The sequence below is a fragment of the Macrotis lagotis genome, chromosome 2 (assembly GCF_037893015.1).
Source record: "Macrotis lagotis isolate mMagLag1 chromosome 2, bilby.v1.9.chrom.fasta, whole genome shotgun sequence".
Taxonomy (NCBI): Eukaryota; Metazoa; Chordata; class Mammalia; order Peramelemorphia; family Peramelidae; genus Macrotis; species Macrotis lagotis.
The window spans coordinates 251,966,600-251,977,360 of NC_133659.1; the positions used below are offsets into that span (position 1 = coordinate 251,966,600).

At 40.6% G+C, this 10,761-nt stretch overlaps 1 long non-coding RNA gene across 2 annotated transcripts in view; it reads left to right on the forward strand.

Annotated features, from left to right (window-relative positions):
• LOC141514703 (uncharacterized) overlaps positions 1-8,007 on the forward strand; it is a 12,944-nt gene extending 4,937 nt beyond the window's left edge. For both annotated transcript variants that reach the window (XR_012476089.1, XR_012476088.1), the window contains one exon: positions 7,874-8,007. This is a non-coding gene — a long non-coding RNA (uncharacterized LOC141514703). The remainder of the gene's footprint in view (positions 1-7,873) is intronic.
• The last annotated feature ends 2,754 nt before the right edge of the window (positions 8,008-10,761 follow it).

Here is a 10,761-nt window from a genome sequence, read left to right on the forward strand (position 1 = left end):
AAGACCCAAAATAAAATAAAATAGTAATAATAGTAGGGGTGGCTGGGTGGCAGACAGAGCATTGGCCCTTGAGCCAGGAGCACCTGGGTCCAAATCCGGCCCCAGACACCCAAAGATCACCCCACTATGTGGCCCCAGGCAGGCCATCCAGCCCCACTTGCCCTGCACCCTCCCCCAAATAATCATAACAAAAAATGTGCTTGAGTCTTTGTTCCAACACCAACAACTCTGTCATGGGTGGATCTCATTCTTTATGATAAGTCCATCACAAAAGTTATTTCCATATTTTTCCACCCTTGCCATTGCTGATCGCAACTCCCTCCTTTCTTATTTCTCCACTACCATGTACTATATTTTCTCTCTCCTTTCACTCTGACTCTGCTGTAGGGTCGCTTAGTGGCACAGCAGACAGATCCCTGGTCCTGGGGCCAAGAAGCCCTGAGCCCCCATACCACCCCTTAGGCCCAGAATCCACCTGGCCCTGTGGTCCTGGGCAGGCCTTCCATTCCCAGACCCTTGCAAGAAGTAAGAAAGAAAATGTGTTATATCTGGCCACTCTCCCCCCATGGTCCATCCTCTCCTCCTTTATTCACATCCCCACCCCTTCCCCCTGCTCCCCCCTCCTTCTCGCTCCAGTTGTCTATACCCCATTGAGTATATTTGCTGTTTCCTCTCCTAGCCATCTCTCATGAGAGCAAAGTTTCCCTCATTCCCCCTTGCCTCCCCCCTTCCATATCATTGCAATAGCTCATTGTAATAAAAAAAATCTTATTATATGAAATAGCTTGGACTATTCCCCCTCTCCTTTTTCTTTCTCCCATTCCATTTCCCTTTTTTTCTATTGACTCCATTTTACACCATATTTTATCTTCGAATTCAGCTTTCTTCTGTGCTTCAACTATAAAAGCTCCCTCTAAATGCTCTATTAACTGAGAAGGTTCATATGAATATTATCAGTATCATTTTTCTATACATGCAGTTCATCCTCATTAAGTCCCTCATATTTTCCCCCCCTCTCCTCCAATCTCCATGCTTCACCTGAGTCCTGTATCTGAAGATCAAACCTTCTGTTCAGCTCTGGCCATTCCAAAAGGAACCTTTGAAATTCCCCTGGTTCATTGAAAGTCCATCTTTTTCCCTGGAAGAGGACATTCAGCCTTGCTGGGTAGTTCATTCTTGGCTGCATTCTAAGCTCTCTTGCCTTCCAGTATATTGTATTCCAAGCCCTACGAGCTTCCAATGTAGCTGCTGCTAAGTCCTGTGTGATCCTGACTGCAGTTCCACGATATTTGAACTGTGTCCTTCTGGATGCTTGTAATATTTTCTCTTTGACTTGGGAGTTCTGGAACTTGGCTATAATATTACTAGGGGTTGGTTTTTTGGGATCTCTTTCTCTGGGGGTTCGGTAGATTTTCTCCATTTCTATTTTGCCCTCTGCTTCTAGAATATCAGGGCAATTTTCCTGTAGTAATTCTTTGAAAATGATGTCAAGGCTCTTTTCCTAATCATGTATTTCAGGTATTCCAATAATTTTCAAATTATCTTTCCTAAGTCTGTTTTCCATATCAGTTGTTTTTTCAATGAGATATTTCACATTTTCTTCTAATTTTTCATTTTTTTGGTTTTGAAGTATTGATTCCTGATTTCTGTGAAATTCATCAATCTCCCTGAATTCTATTCTTTGTCTGAATGATTTGTCCTCCTCAGAGTTTTCTTATCTCTTTTTCCATCTGGCCAATTTTGCTTTTTAAAACATTCTTCTCCTCAATAACTTTTTGAACTGTTCTATCCATTTGACCTAAGCTGGTTTTTAGCATGCTATTTTCTTCAGCATTTTTTTGGATTTCCTTGACTAAGCTGCTGACTTCATTTTCATGTTTTTCCTGCACTCTCTCCTTTCTTTTCCCAGTTTTTCCTCCAACTCCCTCATTTGATTTTCAAAGTCTTTTTTGAGCTCTATCATAGCCAGAGGCCAGTTTCTGTTTTTCTTGGAGTCTTTATATGCAGGAGCTTGTGCTTCCTCATCTTCAGACTGAGTATTTTGATCCTTCTTGGGCTCATTTGCAAAATATTTCTCAATGGGCTTCCTCTTGTTTCTTTGTTTGTTTATTTTCCCAGCCTAAGCCTGTTTTTTGGGGGGTGCTTCCTGAGCTTTTGGGGACACTCCCACAAGGGTCTCAGTGTGTGAGGCTCTGTCCTCCCTCCTGGTCTGTGAATGACCATAAGCGCCCCCCTCTGCCAAGGGGCTGATGTGGGGTGGGGCTGCTGTTCTATGGGGGGGGGGGCCTAGACTGTGGTCAGGATCTGAATGTGGTCAGAGCTCCTGCTTACCAGCTCTGTCTGCTTCTGTTTCCTGGATCAGGGCTGAGGAAAGATGATGCTGCTTGCTGTGTGCCCTGAGGGCTGGGCTCCACGTGCTCGCTCTGGCAGAAGTCCCCCCGCTGTTCCCCCACTTTGTGCCCGGTGCTCCTCAGGGTGCAGCTCAGGAGACTCCCCTGCTGCTGTGAGCTGAGACCCCCAGCACCCTGGGGCTTCCTCCGGGAGGCTGAGGTTCTTTGGCTCTGGCGGGCCACCCCTCTGGCGGGCTGCCTCTCCAATCCCGGGGAGCAGAGCCTTTCTGCTCTTTTCCTGGTTACCTTGAGTAGGAGAACTGCCTCACTGGGTCCCTTTGTGGGTTCTGTCTCTCGAAAGTTTAGTTAGAGTCCTTAGCTGATGAATTTTATCAGAGAGCTCCTAAGACTTGATCCCTTCTTGTCGCCATCTTGGCTCCACCCCCGGTTACTTTTTAATAAGATATTTTTCAGGAAATATTTAAATTGTACTATCTCATAGATTGCAGTGATTTTTATAAAGTCAGATGGTTTTCTAAGTCTATTGCCAAATGGAGGATCAGAAATCCCAATGAAATGAGAATTTCTCTTGTAGTTGAGACAGGCAAGTGAAGGAATTTACTCAAAACTTTATGTGGGATATAATAAAAAATAGAGGCATTAAGTATGCAAAGAAGAAAGGTCATCAGCATGGTTATTGCTAATTTTATACAAAATATATAGTGGAATAAAATCTTATACCAGGTAGATCATGAACTTCTTGGAGTTTGGAAGCCTGGATATATATTAAGGGCTTCAAGCATGAAGGAAAACAGAAATAATCCCACTGGAGGAGAACTTTAGAGAAGGTGGTAATTGTATCGAGTACTCAACTCTCAGTAATGGTTTTTTCTGTTAAAGTGATGTGGGGGGGGCGGAGCCAAGATGGCCACATGAAGGGATCCAGTCTTAGGAGCTCTCTGATAAAAACTCATAAACTAAGAACTCTAACTAAACTTTCGAGAGACAGAACCCACAAAGGGACCCAGTGAGGCAGTTCTCCTACTCAAGGTAACCTGGAAAAGAGCAGAAAGGCTCTGCTCCCTGGGGTGGCCCATCAGAGGGGTGGCCCGCCAGAGCCAAAGAACTTCAGCCTCCTAGAGGCAGCCCCAGGGCACTGGGAGTCTCAGCTCACAGCAGCGGGGGAGTCGCCTGAGCTGCACCCCGGGGAGCACCGGCACAAAGTGGGGGAACAGTGAGGGACCTCTGCCAGAGCGAGCACGTGGAGCCCAGCCCTCAGGGCACACAGCGAGCAGCATGGTCTTTCCCCAACCCTGATCCAGGAAACAGAAGTAGGCAGAGCTGGTAAGCAGGAGCCCCCAGGGCATCAGCCCATAGAGCTGAGGGAGGGGAGTGAAGAGAGACTGCAGAACTCTGTCCTCTGCCCCTGGAACAGGACTCTGGAGCTCTGACCACATTCAGATCCTGATCACAGTCTAGGCCCCCCCATAGAACAGCAGCCCCCCCCCACATCAGCCCTGTGGCAGAGGGGGGTGCTTATGGTCATTCACAGACCAGGAGGGAGGACAGAGCCTCACACACTGAGACCCTTGTGGGAGTGTCCCAAAAGCTCAGGAAGCACCCCCCAAAAAACAGGCTTAGGCTGGGAAAATAAACAAACAAAGAAACAAGAGGAAGCCCATTGAGAAATATTTTGCAAATGAGCCCAAGAAGCATCAAAATACTCAGTCTGAAGATGAGGAAGCACAAGCTCCTGCATCTAAAGACTCCAAGAAAAACAGAAATTGGGCTCAGGCTATGATAGAGCTCAAAAAAGACTTTGAAAATCAAATGAGAGAGTTAGAAGAAAAACTGGGAAAAGAAAGGAGAGAGATGCAGGAAAAACATGAAAATGAAGTCAGCAGCTTAGTCAAGGAAATCCAAAAAAAATGCTGAAGAAAATAGCATGCTAAAAACCAGCTTAGGTCAAATGGATAAAACAGTTCAAAAAGTTATTGAGGAGAAGAATGCTTTAAAAAGCAAAATTGGCCAGATGGAAAAAGAGATAAGAAAACTCTGAGGAGGACAAATCCTTCAGACAAAGAATAGAATTCAGGGAGATTGATGAATTTCACAGAAATCAGGAATCAATACTTCAAAACCAAAAAAATGAAAAATTAGAAGAAAATGTGAAATATCTCATTGAAAAAACAACTGATATGGAAAACAGACTTAGGAAAGATAATTTGAAAATTATTGGAATACCTGAAATACATGATCAGGAAAAGAGCCTTGACATCATTTTCAAAGAATTACTACAGGAAAATTGCCCTGATATTCTAGAAGCAGAGGGCAAAATAGAAATGGAGAGAATCTACCGAACCCCCAGAGAAAGAGATCCCAAAAAACCAACCTCCAGGAATATTATAGCCAAGTTCCAGAACTCCCAAGTCAAAGAGAAAATATTACAAGCAGCCAGAAGGACACAGTTCAAATATCGTGGAGCTGCAGTCAGGATCACACAGGACTTAGCAGCAGCTACATTGGAAGCTCATAGGGCTTGCCGGAAGGCAAAAGAGCTTAGAATGCAGCCAAGAATGAACTACCCAGCAAGGCTGAATGTCCTCTTCCAGGGAAAAAGATGGACTTTCAATGAACCAGGGGAATTTCAAAGGTTCCTTTTGGAATGGCCAGAGCTGAACAGAAGGTTTGATCTTCAGATACAGGACTCAGGTGAAGCATGGAGATTGGAGGAGAGGGGGTAAATATGAGGGACTTAATGAGGATGAACTGCATGTATAGAAAAACGATACTGATAATATTCATATGAACCTTCTCAGTTAATAGAGCAGGTAGAGGGAACTTTTATAGTTGAAGCACAGGAGAAAGCTGAATTTGAAGATAAAATATGGTGTAAAAATGGAGTCAATAGAAAAAAAGGGAAATGGAATGGGAGAAAGAAAAAGGAGAGGGGGAATAGTCCAAGCTATTTCACATAATAAGATTTTTTTTATTACAATGAGCTATTGCAATGATATGGAAGGGGGGAGGCAAGGGGCAATGAGGGAAACTTTGCTCTCATGAGAGATGGCTAGGAAAGGAAACAGCAAATATACTCAATGGGGTATAGACAACTGGAGCGAGAAGGAGGGGGGAGCAGGGGGAAGGGGTGGGGATGTGAATACAGGAGGAGAGGATGGACCATGGGGGGACAGTGGTCAGATATAACACATTTTCTTTTTTTACTTCTTGCAAGGGGCTGGGATTGGATGGCCTGCCCAGGACCATAGGGTCAAGTGGATGCTGGGCCTAAGGGGTGGTATGGGGGCTCAGGGCTTCTTGGCCCCAGGACCAGGGATCTGTCTGCTGCGCCACTCAGCAACCCTACAGCAGAGTCAGAGTGAAAGGAGAGAGAAAATATAGTACATGGTAGTGGAGAAATAAGAAAGGAGGGAGTTGCGATCAGCAATGGAAACGCTGGAAAAATATGGAAGTAACTTTTGTGATGGACTTATCATAAAGAATGTGATCCACTCACGACAGAGTTGATGGTGTTGGAACAAAGACTGAAACACATTTTTTGTTATTATTATTTGGGGGAGGGTGCAGGGCAAGTGGGGCTGGATGGCCTGCCTGGGGCGACATAGTGGGGTGATCTTTGGGTGTCTGGGGCCGGATTCGGACCTGGGTGCTCCTGGCTCAAGGGCCAATGCTCTGTCTGCCACCCAGCCACCCCTACTATTATTACTATTTTATTTTATTTTGGGTCTTTTTTTTTCTTCTTTTTGGTTTTTGCAGGGCAGTGGGGATCGGGTGGCTTGCATGTCACATGGCTGGGTGATTGTTGGGTTTATGAGGCTGGATATGGACTCGGGTGCTCATGGCTCCAGGGCTGGTGCTTCATCCATTGCACCACCTGGCCATACCTACAATTATTACTATTATTTTTTTTAATTTTAATTTTTTTCTCCCCCCTTTACTTTTTTGCCCAAGCAAGTCTATCTATATTCATGATGGGAGGGGTATTTTGTTTACTTGTAAGCAAGTATATTTTATTAATGTAAAGAAAAACATTTGTACAAAATGAGAATAAAAAACAAATTTTGAAAAAAGTGATGTGGGCATCATTGGAAGTTTTCCAGATGGTCAAGTTTTGTCTTTTTTCTCCAGAATTTGCAGATTTGTGTGTCTGTGAATGTACAAATTGGTATAACAAAATACATATCAGTATTTAAGAATATGTTTCCACGTGCATGCACATGCAAATATATATTTACATTTTTGTGAAAGTAAGAAACATAGATCGACAAAAAACAGAAATATTGTGGTGTTGAACAATTCCAGTCATGTTTGATACTTTGTAGCAACTTTCAGGTTGTTCTTGACCATGGGACTAAAGCCCATTGCCATATCTTTGTCTTGCTAATTTTATACAGAAGGAATCTGGCAAACAAAGTTTAGTGGCTTGCCCAGGGTCACATAGCTGTTAAGTGTCTGAGCCTGGAAATCAGATTGTTTCCAAAGGATGCAACAAAGTCTTACATGAGGTCTCCTTGAAGTGTCATGGTAAATTCATGAGCCTTTTTCCAGCAGTGGGATCCATGTGAAGTGATTAGTGGAATGCCACAGCCAATGTCCTGGATTTCTAGGTCTTGGAGAAGAAGTCAGAGATATTCCAAAGCTGTTCTGTTAGAAGAGAGTTGAGGAGATGACTATACTGGTCTACCTCCTCAAATGGATGTTTTGAGATTTCTGGCTCTCCTCCAATCATAGGGTTTCTTACCTTCCCTGTTAGATTATTACTTGAGGTTAATAATTGTGTCATCCATCAGTTTTCTAAGTTCATAGTATTTCAGTGTTTTTCTTGTGAGAGTTATAACATTTTTCAGTCTATATCATGAAAACTATCATTTTTTATTATGGAGGAAATTTTCCTATAAATCTAAAGGCTTGCATGATTTTGTTTTTACATCTAAGAAGTCTGACAATTAAAGTACTTTAGATACTATTGCATTATTGTGTGGGACAAATGTCACTTAAATAAATTTCGGAGATCTCTCAAGGTATGAAGGGAAAGCTTTATTTGCTTCTCAAGAAATGGGCTACAATCAGTTAGAGAGATTGAGGCAAAAGCAAAAGGCCCAAGAATCACATTTATCCTAACTCAATCCCCCCCCACCATTGACCCACCCTCATTACTGAGGAATGTGGTTTTACAATCTAAATGGAAAATTACCCTAGGGAAAGGGGCATAGAATTCAAAGAAAGCAAACTAATCTAGGGAAAAGAGCATAAAATTCAAACCGAAACCAGATTATCTCTTTAGTCCCAGGAATTGAATGATTCTCCAGACATCAACAGATAAGATGAAGTCAGTTGACTCTTCACCAATATCCCAGAAGTTTGCTTTGTCAAGGGAGGAGGGGCACATAGTTAACCAAATTCAATCTATAATATTTTACTGAAGAAATCTCAAAACTTTATCCCACACAATTATTTATATTACTTATAGATTAATCAAAAATTTCCATTGTCACATTATATTTCTCATCCATTAATTTTAGGACAAATCATTCAAAAAATGACAGGAAATGTATTAAATATTAATGGACCTAAAGAAGTGACACCAAGTGATGCAACTCCAAGTATTTCTACTGGCTCTCATTCTCATCATTCATTTGAGCTTGGTGCTACTGGACAGGGTAAGTTACTATAAGGTCATAATTCATAATGTCATCATTGAATATTATTTCCAGTGGGCTAATTTCTATCACTTAAGATTGGCTCTTGTTTTAGAGTTCAAATCTTATTGAGTATCTGGGGAAATCAGTTCATTGTCTTACACATCCAAAACATTGGAAATGGTACTTGCTAATTGCTAACCTGTCCCTGTTATCTATGATGATGTGGTGTACCACAAATTGAAGAATATGCTTACTGAATTCTCTTTTTGTAAAATGATACTAAAAACTATAAATATTTTAACTTAGTTTTTAACTGATATTTTATTTTTTTCCAGATTTTCTGATGAATCTTAATCAGCCTTCATCCGCAGATATATGCATATTTTTAAGCTACATATTTTCCCTCAAATCTTCCATTCCATCATATTCCTTCAATCATGAAAAGTCAAGTGTTTAATGTTCATATTTCCATGTTTCATGTTAAACACATATATTTAATGTTTTGACCTAAAGAAGTACTTTAAATATAAACATTTTTTGCTTCTCCTCTTCTACCTGAACATTAATTGTCCATTAGGAAAACCAGTCATTATTTATATACACATATTTCTTTGTACAAAATTGGCACTTCGCCCCTTACATTCGTAATAGGAACCTTCCTGGTCCATAATTCCTAAATCCAAAAGTGACTGTTAATCTCTTCTTCTCTCCTGGAATTTTGGGGGTGTTATTTTTGCTGGAGACATCATTAATCAGCATTTTTATAGTTTTCCTCTTCTCAATATCCATGCCACCAGTTAATAATATGACCTTTCTTCCTATATTTCATTGATAGTCTTCTCCTTCTTTCAATCCAAATGCTGACATCATAAAAATAATAAACTATGGGACTGGCCTGGGAAACAATGAGATGATTTTATGGCAATTGTCAGGGAATTCCTTCATGATGTTTACTGGAGAGCTCAGATGAATACAAAGGGGTATGACAAAGGAAACTATGCTAAATAAGAAAAGACTTTATTAAAGAGCTTTAGGATAGATTGAAAGTTTGGTTGGCAAAGAGGAGTCAGAAAAATCCTTCCAGGAGAGAGGATACCTTGAAGGAAGTAAGGGTACTGAAAAGGAATATGAAGAGTGACAGTTAGCTTTTAACATAGGGCTTATAACAATAACTGTCAAGTTTTTTCAATAATTAAGATATTGATAGAGAGTTGGAATGATAGCTTTAGGACTGAGGGATTTGATATGCATCAAGGGTCCATTGTCATTTCTTATACATAAAACAATATTGTGAAGTGTATTTTAAAATAACTTTTAGTCCTCAGTGTAGAAGCTTAACTGGAGCAGGTTTAAATTGATGAAATAAGGATTGCAGATGTGTCAGCTTTTTAACACAGTGTCTAGAGCACCAACTCTGTAGTCAGGACTACCTGATGTAAAATCAGACCTCAGACACTTAATAATTGCTTAGGTGCATGTCCTTGGGCAAGTCACTTAACCCATTGCCTCCTCCCCAAGAAAGAAAGAAGAACTCATGATTGGAGAAGTAAGAAAGATTTAATGACAGCTTGTTTCTATAGTTTGATTTAATTTCTTTACTTTTGGCTTGTTCCATGGCAGTAGGGCTAAGGAATTTATACATGATCATAGAGGTTGCTAATTACCAAGAGTGTAAGAATGGGTTTGTCCTCAGGTCCTCCTGATTCTAGGCCCTTGCCCTCTCCATTGTGCCACCTAGCTGCCCATATCTTGCTTATTTTAGTGAAACATTAAGTTGTCCTTTGGGAGAATTTCACTATATCGAATGAAGGAGACAGATGATGGACTTTTTAAGGCTCAGAATTTGGAAAGGGCGAATGGAGAAATTGTTTTTTTCTTATATGACAGCAGTATATGGATCCTTTTTAATATGGCACTTTTCAGGAAACATTTAAATGGGGCTATCTCTCAGATTGAGACAATTTTTTGTAAAGTTAGAGGGTTTTGCAGGTCTATTGCCAAATGTAGGATCAGAAATCTTGATGACATGGGAAATTCTCTTGTAGTTGAGATAGACAAATGAAGGAATTTACTCACAGCTTTTAGGTGGGAAATAATCAAAGGTAGGGGCATGAAGTGTACAGAGAAGAAAGGGCCATCAGCCTTGTTATTGCTAATTTTAGGCAACATTTATAGTAGAGTAAAATCTTGTAGGCGAGAGATTAAAAATCACTGTGCTGGTGCATAGCTCCTCAGTTGGAGGTTTTGAGGTTCCTGACTCTCTCCTCCAATCAGGGTTTCTTACCGTCCCTATAAGATTATTACTTGATGTTATGAATTGTGTAGTCCATCAGTTTTTTCGTTCATGTTATTTCAATGTTTTTCTTGTGATTGTTATAACATTTGTTAGTCTATATCATGAAAATTAATATTTTTTCCTATAAATCAAACATCTCAAATTAAGTGAAGGGAAGATTCGAAAGTTTTCTGTGATTTGGTTCTTAGATGCAAGAACATCTGACAATTAAAGTACTCTTTAGATACTGTTGCATTATTTATATTAGTTATAGATTAGTCAAAATTTTTAGAGGACAATTTGCGATTGTCATCTATTATTTTTAGGAAAAATCATTCAAAAAAAAGAAAGGAAATGCATTAAATAATAATGGACCTAGAGAAGTTACACCAAGTGATGCAACTCCAATTATTTCTACTGGACCTCCTTCTCAACATTCATTTGTGCTTGGTGCTACTGGACAAGGTAATTTACTATAAGGACATGATTCATG